Here is a 24,304-nt window from a genome sequence, read left to right on the forward strand (position 1 = left end):
CCCACCAGTGAGCCCCAGAGCAGCAGAGGTGCTCAAAGCTGGTCTCTAAGCAGCTGGGAACTTTTTGGAAAAGCAAGTTTCTCAGACCCCACCCGACTTCCTGAATCAGAAATTCCAGGGTGGGGCCAACAACCTGTGTTTCTTCCAGTCCTCTAGGTTACTCTTAAGGCTGTTGAAGTTAGAGAACCACTAGGGGTGCAAAGAACAATAGAAACAAAGAGAGGTTCTACAATCTCCATGAAATACTCTGGTGGCAAGAAGGCAAACATCTTACTGCTTCTTTCTCCTCTAAACTCCGTAGAAAATAATACTGTAGGGTTTGCTCGCCCTGTTCAGAGTCTACTTTTTCCCTCACCTCAGTATTTCATTTTGTGTACGCCTGGAGGAAGAGGTTTCAGACAAAAAAGGAGAAATGCTATAATTAACAAAGCCTACCCTCTCTCTCGCCTCAGAAGAAAATGATGGTAAGAAAAAAGTTGACTGTGTGTGCATGTGTGTGTTTTAAGAAAGTTTAGAGTGTGATCTTAGCAAGATGTCAGACCTTGGGCTGACTTGGGTTTGACTCCAGGCTCCGCTGCTTAGTGCAAACTGTCCGACCACTCCTGAGCCTCTATAGATGGGGATACTACAGTCTACTTGGTAGCTTTGGCACTGGTGTGCTTTCCAGGGAGGACGGGGAAACAGGCCTTGCAGCTTTGTTTTACCTTGACATCCACGGGTAGGAAGGAAGAGATAGGGTCAGACTCAATGACCAGGAAGTTCATCAGGAGCACTTCCACGAATTTTCTTGTTTGGTGTAGAGACACTAAATATGCATTGTTCCCAAATAGAGATTTACATGTTCTTCGACTCAAAATACATGTAGCATGCTAAAATCATTAAAAGAAAAAGTGTGTGGGGGAGGGCAAAGAAGCATCTGGGAGCTCTTGAATCTAACTCACCTCTTGCGTCACCCAAAATGGGGGGAGGCCAGAGTACATACTTCATGGTTTACGAATTCTGGAGCTTATCCATATGGACCCTCCCCCATCCTCTCATTCTCTGTGACTTCCTAACCCTCCTTTACCATTTCCTCCATGCACTCCTAGCTATGACCATTTCTCTCCCCTTCCCAAGGAAAGCCCACTTCTCATAGATAAGAAAGAAAAAAACCCAACTCTCCACCTTTCCTTATTCACCTAAGCCTTACTATTTCCAGCCTTCTCTAAAAAACAAAACCAAATTATAATAGAGGGTGTACTCTGCTCAGACTCCTCAGGCTTTGAAGAGGGTAGTCCCACGTGGTGTAAATAATTCAGAAATATCCAGTCAAGTCTCTTCCCTGAGTAGTGCTCAGGTTCTTAAAATTCATGGCAAGAGACCACTCTGGACAGAGCAACTGTTTCTTTGTTCTGAAGACAACACTTTCTACTTCTAAATGAGGATGAATGTTCCCACCATTCATGTGATTTTGACCACCACCACTTTTTGTAAAAGAGTAACTCAAGTATTATCAAGTTATGCTGGCTTTCCAATGAGGGAGATTTTGAATAATATGACTGTGTCCTCCCCAGTGGAGGCCAGTCAAACGATAATCTCTGGGGGGAGGTTCTTAGCACTAGAGCTACTTTAGAAAGTAGCTGATTCTCATATGGACTAGTGGAAACCTATGTGTAAAGAATATTCATCTGCTTCCTAGTCTGATCTAATGACAAAACAGCCAAAGAAGACTGAGAAGAGGCCTAATTGCCTCAATCATCTTTGAATACATTCATACATTAGATAGAGGGATGAGGTAGGGCAGGCAACATTTTATATCAAATGAAGTTATTGTGGTATATTAAGCAAATGATATATATTAGGGAAACTAGTACTTGTAGCTTGCATACAGTTGGTGCTTAATAAATTATAAATATATCCATCCTTCCCTCTAGCTCTTCATTAGGAAAAAGAAAATACAACAAATTGGCATTGACAATTGACATACTCCTGGTGTAAGGACTTGGGAACTATTTCAGGATTAGGTCCAAATTCTTCCTGTGTATATGGCTCTGACAGTAAGTTTTCTGATCTGCGGAATGCTTTAATCTACTTCAAAGGATTAAATGAGTTAGCCTCCTTGACATGGCCAGGCACAGCAGAGGAGCTCAGGAAATACTGGTGACCCTACCCTCTGGACCCCATTTTTAGGACTGAGGTTACTGCTAAACTGCCTTAAAGAATCAGTGTTGAGACTTGCATTTTCTATGGATTTCACCTCTCCCAGACTACTAACAAACATCAGTTCCCTCCCGTTATTTGTGGTGGCTCTAATTCTTGTTTATCTAAGCTGCCAACCAGTGCTTTTGACACTTCCTAACAGTCACAGCCTCTGCATCCCCATTAAGAGCTCCGAAACGGCTACTTCTTTTCTCCAAGCTTCTATGTGCAGGTTGGTAAATCAGTCTTCATTGTGCTGAGCCGAGGCTTAAGGGAGGGGTTTCCTATTCAGATTTTCCAAGTTATTCCTTCCAGGAACAGCCTGTGTTCCCAGTAAAAAGTCTGTCTCTAATAACTAGCTTTTATTTTCCTTCAGCCAAGGACATTCATTTAGTTAAGCAGATTCTGCGCCTTCACCCAACTTTCACACTATTTTATTCTTATTTCCCCTCTGACAGTTGACTCTGAATCTTGAATGTTTGCAGTGGTACTTGCAGTGCCAGGAGGAAGTCTTAGTAGCTGAACGTTACTGCAATACTTTTTAGGTTTCATTTTTCTCTCCTATTAGGTTCTTCATCATACTCTGTCCAAGTCAGGACCAAAATCGTTGGCAGGACGTTCAGGACCTGGTACCGGATTTGTTAGCAGCTTTCAGTTCAAATCCACCTGTATCCACGTACCCCATAAATTGGAGGACTTTTGTGCTTTCCTCTCAACCTGATGAAATCATAGTCTTTCTTCAAGTCCTGCATCATTTGTACCCAGAAGTACTTCCTCTGGATTCCCAGTGGGGATTGTTCCTCCAACTGTCCAATGACACTCATCCGAGGAGCTAGCTATCCTATGCCCAGGCTAGCGATAATGGCTTCAGTGCTAATTTATCTTCGTGGCTGAACAGAAAACATTAGAGATGATGCCTGTTAGTCTCTGTATGTCTCAGACATTGGTACAACTAAAGAATGTGCTCTGGAAAGCTCGTTAAATCCGATTTCTCCAAATAATCTGATTTTTTTCCTCCATGACATCATCACTATGGATTTTTTTTAATTCTTTTTTTTTTTTTAGTTTATTTATTTATTTATTTATTTATTTATTTATTTATTTATTTATTCAGAGAGAGAGAGAGAGAGAGGCAGAGACACAGGCAGAGGGAGAAGCAGGCTCCATGCAGGGAGCCCGACCTGGGACTCGATCCCAGGTCTCCAGGATCAGGCCCTGGGCTGCAGGCGGCGCTAAACCACTGAGCCACCCGGGCTGCCCATCACTATGGATTTTAAGCAAAATATCAGTTGAGACCACAGAACATTCTATGCTCTGTAAACTTACTGGTTCTTTTCCCTAATTGTTGAGTATCCTAGCATCTAGATTTGGCTTAGCTCTCCCTTTGTTCTCATCCTGTAGTTCTTACTGTTCCTTCTCCTTTTCTTTCAGAGACTCCTCTTTCCCCTTGTCTTCAATAGTTTCACAGTATCTTCTACAGTTTTGAATTACAATTTATCTTCCCTGTTTGCTATTCACTCCCCTTGGGTACTGTGAGTCATCACCACAATTATATAAACTGATGAGTCTAAAATTAACACCTCCAGGCTATACTTCTCTGAACTTTAGAAACTGTCCTAAGGTCTGGAATGTAATAGATGCTCATATAAGCATTTTATGAATAAATAAGTGAATAAATGATAGGTTAAGTGTGTACCTGGTTTTAGACAACTTTAAAAAGTCAGATGAAAGTTCAGAATTAGTACTTTATTTTTTTTAAAGATTTTATTTATTTATTTATTTATTTATTTATTTATTTATTTATTTATTTATTCATGGTAGACATAGAGAGAGAGAGAGAGATGGGCAGAGACCCAGGCAGAGGGAGAAGCAGGCTCCATGCAGGGAGCCTGACGTGAGACTCGATCCTGGGACTCCAGGATCACACCCTGGACCAAAGGCAGGAGCTAAACCCCTGAGCCACCCAAGGATCCCAGACTTAATGCTTTAGAGCAGCAGCACCATACAAGAGAAACAGAATGCAAGTCACATATTTAATTTTTAAATTTCTGGTGACCACATTTAGAAAGCAAAAAGAAATAAGTAAAATTCATTTATTTTTCTTAAATTAGTATATCCAATATGTTGTCTTTCGGCTTGTGATCTATATAAAACATTATTAGTATAATATTTATATTTTTTGTCATACTAAGTCTTTGACATCTGGTATGCTTTTTATACTTGCCACTCATCTGGATTCATGTGCTAAATTCAGTTTCCATTCTTACTAACTACATTTCTAGTGCTTATTAACGACACCTGGCTTGTGACTGCTGTACCGACAGTGCAGCCATTGTGAATGGAGGTCACTGCAGGGCCTAGAGCAGGACAAAATGGAAGAAAATAGGGTTTTTGAAGTAAAATGAAAATATACCTTAACCTTACTTAAATGTTATCACTGATCTTTTGTGTTTGCTTAAATAGACATCCAGCTGTCCTTGGCAACACAACAAAAAGCATTTACCAGCAGGAAAAAATGACCACTAATTAAACAACCCGAAAACTTAAATGTCATTAAAGACTCTGCCAGTTTGAGGCCAATGTCTGTTTTCTCTCCCATTCTGCCCACTTGATTCTTACATTTTATTACTACCCATTTTCATGTGTAGGATTTAAGACGTCAAGAGACTTCTTTACCAACGCCACTTCTTTCACTTCTTATTTTGCTCCTTCCCACAGTCTTGTCAATCACGTCCTAGACGAGTTTGGATAGGAAATTGAGAACTAGTATGAATTGATCTGACCTGATTGTTGAGAATCATAATGCAGTCTAACACGACAAAAGAAAGGCCATGTCATATAAAGAGAGTATGTCTCTTGCTAGATGCGCTGCCATACAACCTTGATAAAAATAGCACTTTCTCTTGCTAAATAGTATTGGGATTGAGTCAGTGACTCAGAAGCATCTGAGAGTCTTTCTGAGGTTTGGGCATCCGAGTCGCGGGGATGCAAAATGCCTCCGGCCTGCAGCTTACCTTGTGGTTTTTGACCTTGGCTTTGTCCTCAGTCCCACATGTCAGATCAAGAAAACCAGACAACAGCTTGAACGAGGCAAGGTGTGTAATATAAATACAATGAAATCTCTTCCCAGATAACTCCTATCGATCCTCCAGGGCTTTGAGCACATTGAATTTTTTTTTTTTCTAGATGAGCTGACTGCACACAGATTTCACTGGATTTATATGACTTTTTCAAGCCACTAGGATACCAATTAACAAAGCACTAACACAGTGCAAGACTTAGTGGCCTCAAATAACTAATGCAGCTCTGCAAAGGCCTAAATCCTGGGGAACATTTTATCCTCTAGAAAAAGCCAGCTGGTTAGAGGATCTGGGGCCATTGACCCTCTCTGTGAGGATGAAATAGGAGGTGCATCTGGGTTGGCTCCTTTTCTTCTCTCCCTGCTGCTCCCTTGGCATCCCTTTGAATGTCAGCCACCTCTTGCCTATTTCTGATAAACTCTGGAAAGGGGAAATGGAGTGAAAAATAAGCCCCGATCCTTATAGATCAGTGTGGGTTTTAGAGAAGGAGGCTGGCACAGTTGCAAATGAAAGAGGCATTCTTGTGTTTTAATTTTCAGTTAATGAAAGATAATTCTATAGCTTCTTCAAGTTAATCATCATTATTTTAATCTACATTGTGTCCTTAGTCATAGCTACTATTTCACTGAGAGGAATTCTCACTCATAAATAGTATTTTTCATGTCTATATAAAGCTATGAATGGTCTGATCACCATCTCTGCAGAGAAAAATAAAGGAAAAACGTAGAAAAAGAGGTTAACAGGATTTTGGGTGAAGGTACCTGTTTGTCATTATTTGAAAGACAAAGATATGACTCATATTCTTAGATGCCAGACATAGCAGTAAAGTGGAAGTTAAAATGAAGCAGATTTTGTCTCAGTATATAAAAAAGAAAGCTTTATGACAGACAATTCACTGATTTCACTCTTACTCCACATTTCTGCCAAATAAATAAATAAATACCCTTAAAAGAGGGAGGTTAATAGAGTCATTCAAGAAGAGATCGGGCTCCCATATTTGGGAAATGTTAAGCCTCATGAGGGTGTTGCACTGGAGGGAAAAAAAAAAGTCCTTTTCCCCTTTTAATCCTGGAATTATTTGATTTTGTAGTTTGACAGATCTCTTGCTATCAAAAATCCTAAGTCAGCTTGTTTTGTGGTTGGTGAATCACTTGAAGAGGAAGGTCCATTGGTCCATTGGTGACCCAGTAATAACATGTTTGCAGAAATCCTCATTTGGAAAAGATACAGAGAGAACAGTATAGTTTGACCTAGAGCAGAGGACATCAGTTTCATGCCTACAGTGATGTGTTAAAGAAGAGTTACCAGGTGACTCTTAGTAATTTCCCCATACTTTAAGATTCTATAATAGAGAAATAATTATGTGGTCTGAAATGGCATGTTAAACCATAGAAATAGCACTATTGATGAGCCCTGCCTGTACCTTAAACAGAACAAATTAAGGTTGGCAGGGGGAATACTCCTTTTCTAGAACTATCAGCATCTGCTCAATCAGATGACCTAATAAAAACAACACACAGATGCATTTTATGGCCTGGGGTGTTTTCTGGGGAATGGATTAGATGCAGCTAATGAAGGCCAAACAGTCAGCTTAATGCCTAGGCTGGCCCTGGGTGGCATGCCTGGCCAAGAAAAGCTCAATAACTAAATGGCAAAGAGAACAGATGAGTCCTGTGATTGGCAAAAGGAAAACGTATATGGGCAGCAGTAAGGTTGGCTGAGTTGGGGCAATACAAATTTCAGTGTGGTATTTCTCACATATTCTGTGGTGCTGCGATTCAGTGGGGTGATTCTAGTTTGCGCTGAAGTAAAATTTTAGAGTTGGGGAACATACAGCCCAAATACCCCCTGTAGTGATGAATTAATTTCTAAGATATCATTGACAAATAGTTAAGTTTATGTCCAAGTTTTTATATCAATATTCAATTTTAAATTCTACAACTGTTGATTGTATGTCTATTATGAGCTAGAGCCCACTAAGGAATATGGGACATAATTAAGAACTTTTCTTGTTTTGTATGTAGCTTACAATGATACAAACAGACAGAAACAAAACCAAAGCAATCAATCCCTAGCCAAGTAAACAAATATATTAGTTATGAGATCTGAGTATTGTGAAAGAAACTGTTCTGAAATAGAAAAAATAAAATGGGATAAATTACCTTGATCAGTTGTCAGGATAGACTGAAGTAATATTTGACTTTAAACTGATGATAAGGTCTCAGGGATTCATCGTTGAGGGATCTAATGTTGTAAACTTCTATTTGTGAAACAGTTTATTTTTTTATTTTTTTTTCCTTACGGAGTTTTTATCACTTCAACAAATATTGCATTTAGTGAGTGTATCAATGAGTCAGACACTGTGCTAGGTAAAAGGGACATTGTCCTTTTCTTTTAGGACCTTGTGATCTACTTTTAGAAAGGGCATAAAAGCCAATAAATAACCATACATTGCAATATATCCACTATTAGAATTTTCTATCGGGAGTAGATTTAGCACAGTTGGTGGAATTCATTTGTCCTTGGATATTTAATAGAAAAAATAATGGTTAATTGGTACACTGCAGAATGGAGAATTAAAATAGGGGAACAACTTAGCATGCACAAAGATATCTTTGTACAGGACAAGAAAGGATTTCATAGTAACTACAGGTGGTGTGGGACAATTAATATAAAATAGGAGAAGTGGAGTAGAGAAAGATTTAGCTGAAGAGAAAGAGTCCGAAGTCATATATCAAGGATGATATGTAAGGGCTCTGGGAATCTAGAGGACGCTAAAAAGTTTAAAATAGGAGAGTGAAATAATGATATTAGTAGTAGTAATAATAATAATAATAATAATAATGGTAGGAGAGGAGGGAGAAAGTAAGTTGGAGGAAGAAGACATAACATTTATTGAGCACTTAATATATGTCAAGCTTTTTCATAGGAACTGTATTTGTAGTAATCAAGTCCTTACAAAAATCATCTGAAGAAACCGAGGCAGAACAATGCAATGTTAAGAGTTTAAGACCTATGTGTGTTCATTGTATGTTTAAGAATCACATGAAAGGGGACGCCTGGGTAGCCCAGTGGTTGAGCATCTGCCTTTGGCCCAGGGTGTGATCCGGGAGTTCTGGGATCAAGTCCCACAGCACACTCCTTGCGAGGATCCTGCTTCTCCCTCTGCCTGTGTCTCTGCCTTCTCTCTGTGTCTCTCATGAATAAATGAATAAATATAATCTTTAAAAAAAAGAATCAATCACATGAAAGACTGTGTTAAGGATGGGGTCATGGAAACACTGCAGTAGTCCAGGTATAACCCATGATAAAGATCTAGAATTTACCACTTATTTCGTCTATGCTCTGGTTCTAGTGTACCACATTGAATTATACACTGTTCCTTTGGCATACTTCAGATATTAGAAAATCACTTCCTTCCCAGATATTATCTAAGATACCATCCTCAATTCTACCAACTGTTTCTCATAAGATGTCTGTGTATGTTTGTTCACCATTGTAATAATTTTGGCAGGGGTGGGGTGGTGTGTTCCAGATTGTCAACATCATCCTGGCTGTTTTTGATGTCTAGAATGTTACCCATCGTTCTAAATTACTGTTGCTTCCATGTATTATGTGAATCACTCCTAGTTATAATATGGAATATGGGCTACGTATTTAGTCTTCTTTGGGGTAATTTGTGAGAGATAATATGAAATGACTTTTAGGTCTCTTTTGAACATCATTCAAAAGATTTCTAGGAGAGACATTATTCTCAAAATATTCTGATTTTCCTGCCTAGTTTTAATCTCACAGAGGATGTTTTTGGTCTCAAAGAACCATGTGGCAGATGTTCAGGAAATACATATTAGATCTGGTTGTATACAATATATTTGAATATGTATATATATATATATATAAATATTCTGATTTAAGTGTCAGAAATATAACTCATATCAGCATAAGAATATTAATTGGAGCCTTCTGGAAGCACTCACATTTCCACTCTGAATGCATTTCTTTCCAGTGACTCACCTCAGAGTTTTTTTTGCATTTTGTAGTGAAGTACTACTGCAATTTATACTGCAGTATCACTAGGCCTCCTGGGTGTTCCTGTAGGCTGTGTTATTTAAGGACTGCTTTTAGATACCAAGTAAAAATTGGTTATAAGCAATATCAAGGAGTGGAGCTGAGGATTCTAACCTGTCTTCATTCAACTCTTTTTCTCTTCGTGTTTATGCTTCCGTTAGGCTCACTTTCTTGTCTCTGTAAAGGGTTCCTCCATGTAGTGGAGTCTGCCAATATCCGTAGGTTTCTGTGCTTTGGCTTGCAATTGAAAAAACAACAGCTCCAACTCACTTTCAACCAGAAAAGGAAAAACAGGAAAAAAATAGCCTAATTGATCTGTGTTGGTTTCTGTCATCCACCCACTTGGAGTGGGACACACTGATTAATAAAGAGGACTCTGTGAAGAAGAGGAGTTCCTCAAATAATAGATGTCACAGCTATAAATATTGTAATGGAAAAATGTTTCCTGTAGAAGGAAGAAAAAAGGAAAGAAAGAAGAGAAGGAGGAAGGAAGAAAGACAGTTGGCGTCAAAACCATTTTGGAAGAGTTTGGCATGATCTAGTAACACTGTAGATGTTACTGTCATGGGTCACCTATGACCCAACATTCTGAAGAATGTCCCTTAGAGAAACTTTTGCACGTATTTGATAGAATACATGTACATGAAGGCTCATGACATTTCCTTTAAAACCTAAAATCTAAGACATGAAGGTTCATCAGTAGAATGTATGAATAAATTTTCATGTATTTATATAAAATTGTGTATAGTCATATATCAGTAAAATGACTAAATCTACCTATAGCAAAATAATCTAATTAATGTTGGGTAAAAAACATAAAATCATAAAAGATAAATATATTAATATTCCACTTATATTAAGTTCAAAATAGGAGAAGCTATATTATTAAGATCAATATGTGTAATATTGTTTATAGGTAATATAGATTCATACCATATAATGTTTACTAGTGATTGAATTATAAAGAAAAATAAAAATGATCAGCATAAATGTCATAATAAGGTTTACTTTTTTTTTTTTAAGATTTTATCTATTTGACAGAGAAACAGCACAAACAGGGGGAGTGTCAGGCAGAGGGAGAGGGAGAAGCAGGCTCCCTGCTGAGCAAGGAGCACCTATGTGGGGCTGGATCCCAGGTTGTGGGGCTCCATCACAAGACCCCAGGATCATGACCTCCTGGGGTGGGTCAAAGGCAGACACTCAACCAACTGAGCCCACCTTCTAGGATTTATTTTAATAGGAAAGTCATGAGGCTTATTAGCTAAGAGTATATAGGGGATTCCTCTGATGCCAATAATGATTGATTTCTTAACTGGAATGGTAGTTCCATGGAATTTTTCATTACTGTTTTTAAACATTAGGTATGTTTATTTGCTTCTTGATATAATTATTACATTTTGACATTAAGTAAGGATAAAAAAAGAGTTTTCTTTGCACCCTCTTTTGAGTATGCGCTTTTTGTAAAAAGCACTCATGATTCTTGCTCTATGGCATACTAACTAGGTGACATTGGACAAATTGTTTCATTTCTTTGCCCATCATTTTCTTCATTACATGATTGAAACAATAAAACAGTAATGATGGTGATTAAAACAGCAATAACAACATCAGCAACATTCACAAAGTTGGATATAAAATAGGACTATGCATGCAAAAATACTTAATAGTTCAGTTGGCATGTAGTATTCAATAGAATGTAAAATTTTTGCACTTTTTCCCTGATAATGATGATAGAAAAAAGATTCAGTAGGAAGTGTGTTGCTTCTGTCTGGCAATCTGCCAACACTGGGCCCTTATCTTTGAGTTCTTTTAATTAAAATATGAAATTAAGCAAACTAATTGTTTATTTGGGCATGCATAAAGTTTTAGGAACTGTGTTCATTGTTAAGGGGCAAATGTAAAAACAAACAAACAAAAAAACACAAGTCTTTAATGAGTTCTTCATAAAGATTGCATTTCTCCCTCACTGTCCACATATTTCCAGTGCCTAAGACTCACAGGATATGTCCATATCATGAGATAATATCTGTCAGTATTTTTGTGCACTATCATCACATGGTCATATAATCATGCAAAAAAATTTTAAATGAAATTATTTTGACCATGAGTGATTAAAACGACTGTTTTGGTGTTTTGTTTTTGTTTGTTTGTTTGTTTTGTTTTTGTTTTGTTTTCCTATTCTGACTTGTCCTGCATCACACTTTATCTCAACTCAGGTAGTATTAGGAGAACACTATCATCATCCAGCTAAGGGGAAATTAAATAGAGAATATGTTTAGTTTATATTTAAATACTATTCTGTCACATGATTTACCATCATGTCTGAATATAATTTAGTTAGTTTTGGGCTTTCATTATAGAAAGGACTTCCAGGAGTAGTCCTAAAACAGACTTTGCTGACTTGTCTAACATCACAGCACAAAGGTACACAGATAGATGCCATATCCTAATACAAAAGAATCATAGTACTCAAAATATGTGGGCATTGGGGCAGAAGGATGCTTTAAATTTTTGAATCTAGAATCTAATCTATAAAATATCAAATTATTCAAAACATTATAATACAAAATAGTAAGTACAAAATTCAGTTATCATCAATACCTGGCTAAATGGAACCTCTCTTTCCCTGTCAGGAATATACCAATTAGCCATCATATAAAGTAAATATATAGAAAGATAGATAGATAAGTAGATAGATAGATAGATAGATAGATAGATAGATAGATGATTTGATATAAATCATATGGGATATAATGTGTTGGTACCTGAATTTGTAGAACACAAACGAATGGCAGTTTTATGCAACAGAGGTTTGTGTTTGAAGTACCATATTTTATCCATCCTAAATAACAATACAAATTTAAAAATAGATAAAAACACTAAAGGAAAGAATTGGTATTTCTATTTTCTTCACATAAAAGAATATTGAAAATGTTCTGTCTGAATAGACATATTTCTAAATAATATATACAAAATGGTCAATAAGCAAATGAAAAAATGCTCAACATTATTGGTCATTAGAGAAATGCAAATCAAAACCATAACTTTGATTTGGTATGTTCCATTTGTTACAATTGATAAGCCAATATTGATCTAGAATTTTAACTAAAGCACATAGTTTACATTAGGGTTCACTTTGTGTTGTATAGATCTATGGGTTTTGACAAATGCGTAATTCATACAAGTCCATAAAAAGTGATATCTGTGAAAAACAAAACTGCTATTTGGAATATTTGGGAATTAAAGATTTTACTTGGGCCACTAGAAAATATAGGTGCTATTAAAATGCAAGAGATGCAGCTTAAGTGGTGTTTACTGGGAAATTTATATTTTAATTTTCAAGATTAGATTAAAAGGATGATAAAAAAAATATCAAGGATCTGAGTTCCACTCCTTATACATGTCGTAGCATTTCTAAGTATTGTACCCACCAAAAATGAAAATACATGCCCACACAAACACCTACATGAATGTGCATAATAGCAGTAGTCATAATAGCCTCAAACTGGAAGCAACTGAAATTTCCATAAACTGGTTCATAGACAAATAAATTATACACACACGCTCACACACACACACACACACACACACACATATCCTCAGTAATAAAAGGAAACCAAACAATGACACATGTACCAGCATGGGTGACTCTCCATAAGTAGTATACTGAGCAAAAGAAGTTACAAAGAACTACCTCTGTAGAATTCTCTTCGTATGTCAGTGTGAAATGCATACACATCAAGGGACAGAAAACTGATCATGGATTGCCTGAGGCCAAGGCTTATAGGGGAATTGCTTGCAAAGAGAATGAGAAAATTTTTGAGTTGATGAAAATGTTCAAAATATTGATTGTGGCGATGGTTATATTATGTATCTATTTGCCAAAACTCATTGAACTATACACTTAGAATGTAGGGATTTTATTATATGAAAACTATACTTTATTAAATTGTTCAAAACCTATCCATTGAAAAGAGTAGAATTTTTGTAATAAAATACATGGGTTCATGTTTATGCAAATATCAGCTGTGTGGTATAAAGAGTTAGCATAGAGTCTATGAAATCAGCCCTCTATAAATTGCAAGTAATAATATTTATCTCTCCATCTTGAAGAAGAACAATTGAAATCATGCATATGAAAAGTGCTCTCTGTAAACCCTTTCATCAGTGTTGTCACAGCAGTTTTTTTCCCCTTTAAGTTGTAGCCTGGCCTTCTGTAAGTTTCGTCCTTGTACAGGCTTTGGAGGAATGATGCTGCTACGTACGCAGACTAGCATTTGCTGGCGGAGCGAATCCATACTCTAACATTTCTGTACCCTGGCATTTGCTTGACAGAGACCCCAACTCTTGCCTCTTTTGCAGGCGTTCTTATGAAGGCTTGCACATAAAAACGGTTGTAGTTCATTTCAGTTCTCAGCCGATCACATGCAGAACTGTGTAAACAGTGTTGAATGCACAGTCTCCATTAGCAATGACAGGAACCACTTGAAGGTGCCTTGGGCGATTCTTCCAAAAGGTCAGCTTTAGACACATTCATTCCTGTACTTTCTGTTTTGCCCCTCTTCCTGGCACTAGCCCAATTACTTCTGTTTTATATGTCAGGATCTTCATCAGTACCACACCGCAGAAAGCACAATAAGGGGACAATTTTTAGCTGGTGGCAGATCTGATTAATGAGGCAAGGCTGAAATTAACTTTTCCTCATGTTACATGCATTCCCGAGTCATGTAAAATTCCCCTTGTTATGCTACCTATTAACATCTTCACCACCAGTCACCACATTGAAGCATAATGTACTTTTTACTGAAACAGGCATCCATCCCTGTCCTATTATTCTGTAAATAAAAAGTGACATGATTTGATATTAACACAGATAGATTTGTCTGTTTAGAGAGCTTTTTAGTTAATACAATATTTCCTGATTGCACGTCTCACATACATATACATAGATAGGCATATTATGTTAAAAATAGTAATAGGTATATCTTGATGACAAAAATAGAATACAGAGTCAGGCAGAAATCTTTGACAGGTAATTATTGTGAATGGCAGCAATCCCATATATATTGAAAAATAATCAACCATGTAACCAAAGGCAGAGTGCCTTTCCCATTTAAAATTAATTTTCCAAAGGAACTCTGTTCAGCATGCTGAAATTGTTTTTAGAGCTCAATAATAAAAATGGCAAGTGCTCCAATTCCTCTCCTTTGTCTGTTTATATTTAAGGAAATCTATTTGGCCCTGACCCACAGAACTTAACAGCAAATGTTGCATATTATCATGTAATTAGAAATAAATAAATTTAGGGATCTGCTAATAGAAGATGTGTTTATCATATAATTAGTTGACCAGAAAATAATTAGATTTTTTTAAAAGGTTAAAAACATAATTACTACTTTTCTTATTGCCATATGAAAGTAGTATTTTCTTTCTTTCTTTTTTTTTAGGTATCATCCTAACTTAAAATTGTCAATATATATTCAACTTACAATCTGGAAGCAATTAGATAAATTTAATGGAGAAGAATCTCTAGATTATTTGATTTCCAGTAATACAGGAACAAAATAGTACCTATTTGTAAAGTTCTATAAATATTAAATGAGCTTTTATATATAAATCACCTAAGACAGTATCTGGTCTATTGTTCATGCTCAGTAAGTATTAGCTATTAATTATTATTGCTGTTATTAATAATTATTAGATTATTATTAAGAATTATTAATAATTCTGCCTCGTGAGCCCATCCTGTCATGCTTCCTAGTCTGGTTTAAAGTGTACAGTTATGCAATCTGTTTTTAGTTTTGCCACTAAGTTTTGGCTTTAAGCAAGCTGACAGATCTTTCTAGATGGATTTGCTTTCCTTTTTAATGGAGAATCTCCATATAGATAAAGATTTCTTTTCTGCTGTTACAAATTATAACAGTCAATGCCTCATGTACATCAAAATGTTCCCAGAATCAAAAATATATTTGCACTTCCATAGTGCAAAGAGTGTTTGGTGTTTACTTATATTTCAGACATTGAAGAACAATGCCTAGTCCTTGGATTTCAGGGTACATTCTCATATTCTCTAAATCACACCTTGGTACACTCCTAGTCAGTGAATGGCCATCCTTCCTGACTTGGTCCCTCTGTGGGAAAATAAGCCTTTTGGTGCGTACTGAGCACCTCTCAGGCAAGTGCTAATTATCAGTTCTGTTTGGCAGATGAGCGAACTGAGGCTTATGGAGAAAAGAGTTGCCCGAGGATCAACAATCCAGGATTATCAGTTTCAAGATACTTTATCTTTCTAAATGTAATTTTAACCTCTCATTAAAAAAATAGGTGCAAGAAGAACTTAAAATCTTCACACCTCTTTGTCTCTTTAAATCATATTGGTCCAGTCTCTTCGTTGATAGATACATATATATATCTATTTCTCTATTTTATTGTTCTAAAATTAGCATAAAAAGTGAAAGGGAGGCCAAAACAAACAGACTCACAAACCTGTTTGAGAAGGGAAAAGAGAAGAGAAGCAAAACAAAATAGTTTTGTCTTAATTTGCATTATTTCAGGTCAGTAGAAAATAGAAGTTAGGTAGGACGCCTGGGTGGCTCAGCGGTTGAGCACCTGCCTTCGGCCCAGGGCTGATCCTGGAGTCTCAGGATGGAGTCCCACGTCGGGCTCCCTGCATGGAGCCTGCTTCTCCCTCTGCCGTGTCTCTGCCTCTCTCTGTGTGCCTCTCATGAATAAATAAATAAAACCTTAAAAAAAAAAAAAAGAAAAAGAAAATAGAAGCTAGGAAAAACAAATCGAGATGATAAATTCTGAAGCACTCTAAAGTTAGAAATAAGGTCCTATCTGCACTCTCTATCATGGTCTCCAAACTCTGGCCCCTTTCCTTGCCCAGTCCACACTGACTCATACACCACAGGACCTGCTGAGTAGCTGAGCCCATTCCAGTAAGATCACCCCCTTCCTTGAGCCCAGGAATACTTCAGAAGAGGATCTCACACATTCAGAAACCCGGAGCCCTGCCATCACCACTGGCTCACAGTGTCTGCATAACGAAGTCCTCTATACTTCTATGGGCTGCAGACCTCTTAAGAAATTTAAGATGTCAAATCCCACAATGGCATAATTTCTTTTAACTCTTTCATGCAGAGATTTCAAGAATTACCAAGTGATCTTTTTGGCCTAATATTTATAAACCATCTTTCCAAGTATCATTCTCCATGCAGACTATAGTCTAAGCATAGTCAGTGTGCCTTGATCCTGTTTGTGTACACTACAACACTTTATAATGTCTATAAGCTCAATGGGGCCGGGCACATCCTCATGCCTAGCATAGTGTTAGGAACAGAGCAAGCCCTCAGAGAAGGTTCATGGAATGACAAGGTGATAATCCTAGTAGAGATTTCCTCATTGCAATAAACTAATTGTTAGTAACATAAAATGCTAAGCTTTATAAAATATTAACAGTAAATTTATCAAAATTTAATTTATCATTAAATTTAACTTAATTATAAAAATCCAAAATTTTAAAGCAAGATTAGTAAAACTGTTTCTGTGTCTATTATAGGTATAGCTGTGGACTTGACCTTAAGACAAAGGCAGACAGAAGCCCTGAGTGCAGTCATTGCCTTATTTTCACCAAACATTGTAGCTGGATCTGTGCAATATGTGAGAGTGGAGGGTCCGGATGGTATGAAAGACATCGTTGTGGTGTCATACAACCTGAGTTTGTCCCCATAACTTCGTTCAGTTTATGTACTCTGTCTTTATTCTCAGCATAAAGAGGGATAATATAACGTATTTTTCCTGATTTCCATCAGGATTACAGATATATTTATTGAAGCCCTTGCACAGCAGAGATACCTAGTAGGCATTTGATAATTGATAGCTACTATATTTTTATTATTGTTATTATTATAGATGAACTCTATCAGATAATATGTAGGTTACTAAATATTTCATTTGGCATTTAGATTATAATTAAATTTGAAAATATGCAATCTGCAGTTTCTTTGTTGAAGCATACAGGGTAAAAGTTGGTCAACTCTGAGAAGAAATTATGAGGTATAAATAAAACCCTGCTGTAGTTACTGAGTGACTCCCTTATGAGAACAGGAATCAGACCTAAGAATTGAGTGAGTGACTGAGAGAACACATAGATTGCAATTTCTGAATAGTTGCATCTAAAGACTACAGCACTAAGCTTAGCTAAATATGTTGTCTCGGGGTGTGGAACCTTTTGTTTATTTCTTTCTCCTCCCTAAGTCCCCTGCTTTTGTGTTCTCTTCAAAATAAATAATAACCATCTAATTATTACCACCACCACCTTCTTTTCAGGTTAGTATTTAGCCAAGTGTGATAGTCAGTGAACTAAAATAGATAAACCTCCCATGTGACCTGAAATATCTTAGGGGTGGGGTATACGAAGATAGGGACCATGTGGGAGCCATTGGTAAACGCTGAGAAGAAAAAAGGCAGAATGGCAGGAGGTACTAATATACTTTTAGTACTTTCTTCTGACTTTTCATGCTTTGTTCTACTACGTCCTCAAAACTATGGAAGTACTTACTACTTCTACACGTTACAAATATGAGACCTAAGAATCAAATGAGTAGGGGATGGCAGAGCCATGATTCAAACACAAGTCTCTGAGACTCCTGTCTTGCCCATTGTCTCCAATCTACCGGAGCTGTCAAGTGAGACATGGATAATAGTGTGAATAAAACAGTAAATAAAACAGTAAAAAAGGTTTCCTGAAAACGAGCACCGTAACCTTGATTTCACCTTTCTCAAGATGACTGCCTCATATCCAAAATGGAGGCAAACACTCTAGTCTCTGCTGAATTTTGTGAAATGAAAACAAACAGATGGAAATCCATGTGTTTTCAAAGCTCGAAAGCACCCTAAAAACATGAGAAGGTTTTCAGAGAGGAAATTGGTGGGTTGGAATTGTTGGTTAAGACTCCTGTAATACTAACCACCTAGACCAAGTTTTTCCAAATTTGTTGCCTTGAACTCTGTGATTGATTCCTAGAAGCACAGATGCTTCTGGGGAAAATGTCCCAAGGACAACCTCCCCCCCTTTTTTTTTGGTAATTTTTTCCCTCCTTCTATATTTAGTGTATATTGATATTTTAAAGGCTCTGAAATTTTTACAGTAAAACAAAAAAATTGGTATTTTGTGAATAATGAATAATTTCATCAATTTAAATGAAAATTTTATTTAATATGGATAAAAATATTGAATGAAAGTCCTAGATTCAAATCGCATCTCCACCACTTACTAGCTATGTTACTTTAGGCAACCTATTAAATCCTTTTGATCTGCTATTTGCTCATCAGATAATTGGATAATCCTATTGCAGAGTAGTGTCAGTTGAGGGAAATATGATATTTGCCGTGTTTGGAACACAGTATATGTTCAATGAATATTAGATATTCTTCTCTTCCCCTCACAGAATCCACTTTTGTTGTTCTAGACACATAATTGCCTTGGTGCAGAAGCACTGTATACTAGATCCATTTGCTTTTTGTGAACAATTTGTATTAAGTCCTAGTTTTAGGAAAGAAAGAGTTGCTAAGCTGTTTCTGTCACACTGGCAGAGGCCCATCTCATGCTAGGAAGCAACCAAGTCAGAACACTGCAAATCAATACTTCTATGTAATTATTTAAAGAAAACAAAATCTAATGAGATATGAAGTTGCTTTTGATTCCCCTCTCACACAATGACAAGGGGATGATCTCAAAGTGTGTTCCCCCTCCCCATGGACCCGCTCCAGATTTTTTCTTGTCTTCCTCCAGTTACATCCTTCCCCACCATCCATTTCTCTGGGATCTGTATTTGGAACTCATTCATGCTTACTCAGTAGCTTGGATTATCTTTTTTTACTTATGCTGGGATTTATCAACATGAAAAGGAGTGAGGGATGATCTTTCACTTCTAGTAAACACTTCATTATTTGCCTTTGGTATTTGAAGACAACAAAACAAAACAAAGCATATCCTTACAGAGTGTCTCCTCAGTAATTACTGCTGGTGTTGTCAGTTGCAGACTGCTTTCCTGCCAGCATCTGAAATATCTAACAATGAAAGATAAAGAAAATGAGTTAGCCATTTTTACTCTTTCCAAACTGGGAAGATAGTCTGAAATCAACTCAGCTGTCCTTTTTCTTTGGAAAGCTCCCAGGCCAAATGAGCCCCTGATTTTTGGTGCTAGTCCTTCTGAAATCAGGTTTGGACAGGGAGGCCAAGGAGCCAGCAAGAGAACTGAGCCAGTTATTTTGTCAAGACAACACTTGCCCTTTAAAATTGCTGCTTTTCTTTAATAAGAATATCCTCTGTACAGTACAGTTGTCCTCATTGCCTTTGCCTGGCTTTTCCCAGAAAGTGTTTGTTTTATACTTATCTTCTTTGCTTCTCCGTTTGCCACGGACAATTTAATGAACACATTTAATTATACAAGTTGTTTTTTAACCTTCACAGATAAATTATATTAGGTAATGGATAGTTTCTCAGAACTTGGTTTTGTTTTTATTTTTGTACTTATTACACTATTTTCATGTGCAAAGAAAGAGAAGAAGTGGAAAGAATCTGTCCTTAAGTACTGACAGGTCAAGCTGAGTATCTCTACTGCCATTTGGTCACTTGATGACCTTGAACAAATAGTACATGTTTTTGTACCTTAGTTTTTGTTTTGTTTTGTTTTTTACTGGTAAGTGGAGGGAAATAATATCTATATTTATCTTAAAAATGAAAATTAATATTTTAGGAACTTCACATTCAGACATGATCTATACTTATACTACCTCCCTGCTCTTTGCTAAGCACAGCATAAACCTTGGAAAAACCATTGAAAACAACAAAAGGAGAACTCTGAAAACATAAGGAGAAGGAGGTGAGCTGGTTTGGGACCTCAGAACTGGAAGAACAAGCTGGCATGAGGGTATTTAAAGTGTAGCCCCCACTCAACAGAAGGCTTCTGAGGCCTGGCATTTCCTGACGACAGGCTAGCTGTTGAACTTAGTTCAGGAGGGTTCATTCTGCTCCTGGATCTAATGGAGTACCTGTGGCAATGTCAGGTGAGTTAACAGCAACACCGCCAGTAAAGGTGATCTATCAGGAGTTCTTTCCTGGTGTAAGTGTCCAGGGAAGCCACTCTGCTACTCTGCTGGGCCTGAGAATCTCTTTATCACTGAGAAATACTGAGAGAGAAGGCTGGAATCTGCAGAAGAGACTGAATCACAATAGAAAATTCCACTTGGGAGTCTCTTTGTTCACAAAATCCTGAAATGGCCTTTTCTTCCATTAACCTAACCCCTCAACCCCATCCAGAGACATCAGGAGCAGGGTACAACCAATGGAGGGATCCACAGTAAGTGCTATGAGAAAACCTCACCCCATCCAGAGGTGCTACACGGTTTGGTCAGAGCTGGGAAGAAGATGCCAGCAGCAGCATCCTCTTTGATTTAGAGGGTCTAGACTCCCTGTCTCTCTAAAGACAAGCAGGCAGCTAGAGGGGGGAGGGAAGGGTGCACCGGCCTAAGGAATCCATGATCACAGACAGCACTAGAAGGGAGCTGTAGAGCCCTGCTGCTACTTAATAAACCAAGAATATCAAAATAACACCACAAAGGCTTTGGAAATTAGAGTACCATTGAAATCAGAGTCCACAAATGAAGGCCAACACTTGTGTGCTAAACCTAAATCAGATGAATGCCTGCCAAAATACAAGATTCATATAGGACGGTGAATCACTAAGCATAATAGATAGAATATTGAGAATACAAGAGAAAATTATCATCAGACAAAGAGACAAGAAAAACACTTAAAGGAGATAGTAAAGTGATGCTAATTCCCAAATGAATCCAATGTTGGAATTCTGTGACAAGGATTTTAAAGCTTCCTCCATAAAAGTGTTATAATAATCAAGTACCAATTTTCTTGAAACAAATGGACATCTAGGATATTGGCCTATAATTCTTTTTGCTGGGGTCTTTGTCTGGTTTTGGAATCAAGGTGATGCTGGCCTCATAAAACGAGTTCGGAAGTATTCTGTCCCTTTCTATCCTTTAGAACAACTTTACTTTTTTTTTTTTAAGATTTTATTTATTTATTCATGAGAGACACAGACACAGAGAGAGAGAGAGAGGCAGAGACACAGGCAGAGGGAGAAGCAGGCTCCATGTAGGGAGCCTGATGTGGGACTCGATCCCAGGTCTCAAGGATCACACCCTGGGTGGAAGGTGGCGCTAAACCGCTGAGCCACCTGGGCTGCCCTAGAACAACTTTAGTAGAATAGGCATTATTTCTTCTTTAAACATTTGATAGAGTTTCCCTGAGAGGCCACCTGACCCTGGACTTTTGTGTCTTGGAGGTTTTTGATGAGCTTTTCAAATTCCTCCCTGGTTATTGGCCTATTCAGGTTTTCTCTCACCACTGCTATTCAACATAGTACTAGAAGTCCTAGCCTCAGAAATCAGACAACAAAAATAAATAAAAAGCTTTCAAATTGGCAAAGGAGAAGTCAAACTCTCCCTCTTCATAGATGATATGATACTGTACGTAGAAAACCCAAAAGATTCCACCCCAGGATTGCTAGAACTCATACATCCATATAGCCCAGTGTGGCAGGATACAAAATCAATGCCCAGAAGTCAGCGGCATTTCTATACACTAACAATGAGACTGAAGAAAGAGAAATTAAGGAGTCAATCCCATTTACAATTGCACCCAAAAGCATAAGATACCTAGGAATAAACCTAACCAAAGAGGTAAAGGATCTATACCCTAAAAACTACAGAACACTTCTGAAAGAAATTGAGGGAGACACAAAGAGATGGAAAAATATTCCATGCTCATGGATTGGAAGAATTAATATTGTGAAAATATCGATGCTACCCAGGGCAATGTACACATTTAATGCAATCCCTATCAAAATACCATGGACTTTTTTCACAGATTTGGGACAAATAATCTTAAGATTTATGTGAAATCAGAAAAGACCCTGAATAACCAGGGGAATATTGAAAAAGAAAACCAGAGCCGGAGGCATCACAATGCCGGATTTCAGGTTGTACTACAACGCTGTGATCATCAAGACAGTGTGGTACTGGCACAAAAACAGACACATAGATCAATGGAACTGAATAGAGAATCCAGAAATGAGCCCTCAACTCTGTGGTCAACTAATATTTGACAAAGCAGGAAAGACTATCCACTGGAAAAAGGACAGTCTCTTCAATAAATGATGCTGGGAAAATTGGACGCCACGTGCAGAAGAATGAAACTGGACCACTCTCTTACACCAGGCACAAAGATAAACTCAAAATGGATGAAAGATCTAAATGTGAGACAAGAATCCATCAAAATCAAAGTCAATCAGAGAAGGACAATCATCATATGGTTTCACTCATAAGGGGAATATAAGAAATAGGGAAAGAGATTATAGGGGAAAGGAAGGGAAATGAGTGGGGAAAATTAGGGAGGGAGACAAACCATGAGAGACTCCTAACTCTGGGAAATAAAGAGTAGTGGAAGGGGAGGTGGGCAGACGGATGGGGTGACTGGGTGATGGGCACTGGGTGTTATACTATATGTTGGCAAATCAGACTTCAATAAAAAATATATGTATATATATAATCATAAAAGGAAAAAGAAACAAGTGGACAGAGAGAAACAATAGCAAAGAAATAAAATTTATGTAAAAAAAGGACAGTTACGGAAATGAAAAATATGACAGAATTACCAAAAAATCTACTGAATGGGCTTAATAATAGATCAGAGATGACATAGGAAAGTATCAATGAACTTGATCAATTTATCCAATCTGAAACAATAGAAAGCATATTGAAACAAATTGAACAAAGCTTCAGGGTCCTGTGGTACAAAAACATAAAATCCAAAATTTGTATTATTATTTGAGTATCAAAAAGAGAGGAGGGGTGAAATATTTGGAGAAATAATGGCTGACAGCTTCTCAAGTTTGGTGAAGAAATAAACATACAAGTTCAAGAAGAACTTGCAATAAGAAAATTGCAATAGGATAAACACAAAGAACCCTACATCAACACAGAATAATTAACATTTTGAAAACTAAAGGCAATGAAAAAAAGCATAAAAGCCGCCAAAGGAAAACAGTGTATTCCCTATAGGAAACACCACTTCAAATGTCTGTGGATTTCTCATATGAAACTTTAGAGTCCGGAAGGAACTGTCACAATATTTTTTCAGGTTGTGAAAAGCAAGAACTGTCAACCACAATTGTTTTTTTGGCAAAACTGAACTTCAAGAATGAGTGAAGCATAAATTCTCAGCTGGGAAAAATGAAAAGAATTTATTGCTAACAGACCCATCGTTAAAGGTTGATTAACAAAACTTCTTTAGACAGAAAGGATGTTATTAGAAAAAGAATCATAAAGTATTCAGTAGCATGAAGAAACAGTGGAAGAGCAGAGATTTGAGTATGTAACATAGACTATACTTTTCTTTATGGGTTTTATAAATCATATTTGATGATTGAAGCAGAAATTGTAAAGCAATATTCAAGACAAAGGTACTTGAAATTGGAAAAAGTAAAAGATCTTAAAGAGATATTTCTATTAAGAGGTAAAGTGTTGATGTTAATAGATTCCAGGGTTATATGTGTATATTGTAATACCCAGAAAACCCCCTATTTATGCATTCATAAATACTATAAATAAGTCAAGATGGAGTCTTAAATGTACAATGATCTAGTAACACATCAGAAGACAGAAAAAAGAGGAAAGAGAACCTGAGGAAACAAGCAACAATAATAAGTGGCAGATACCAGTGCTAACCTATCAATAATACCTTAAATGTAAGTGATCTGAATACACGGATCCAAAAAGATAATGACAGAATAGACCTTTCAAGAACTGATAAAAATACTAGACATAAAATTAATATAAAGTCTGAACAATGCAATCAACCGGTAGAATTCGAATGACATGTATAGAACACACTA

The 24,304-nt window shown here is 37.1% G+C and overlaps 1 long non-coding RNA gene across 1 annotated transcript; it reads left to right on the top strand.

The window, feature by feature from the left end:
• Positions 1–239: 239 nt before the first annotated feature.
• On the top strand, positions 240–20,216 carry LOC111096133. The gene is made up of 4 exons (XR_005358960.1): positions 240–464; positions 14,774–14,980; positions 16,888–17,010; positions 20,151–20,216. It is a non-coding gene; the product is annotated as an uncharacterized LOC111096133 (long non-coding RNA).
• The last annotated feature ends 4,088 nt before the right edge of the window (positions 20,217–24,304 follow it).

Source organism: Canis lupus, chromosome 5 (assembly GCF_011100685.1).
Source record: "Canis lupus familiaris isolate Mischka breed German Shepherd chromosome 5, alternate assembly UU_Cfam_GSD_1.0, whole genome shotgun sequence".
Classification (NCBI taxonomy): domain Eukaryota; kingdom Metazoa; phylum Chordata; class Mammalia; order Carnivora; family Canidae; genus Canis; species Canis lupus.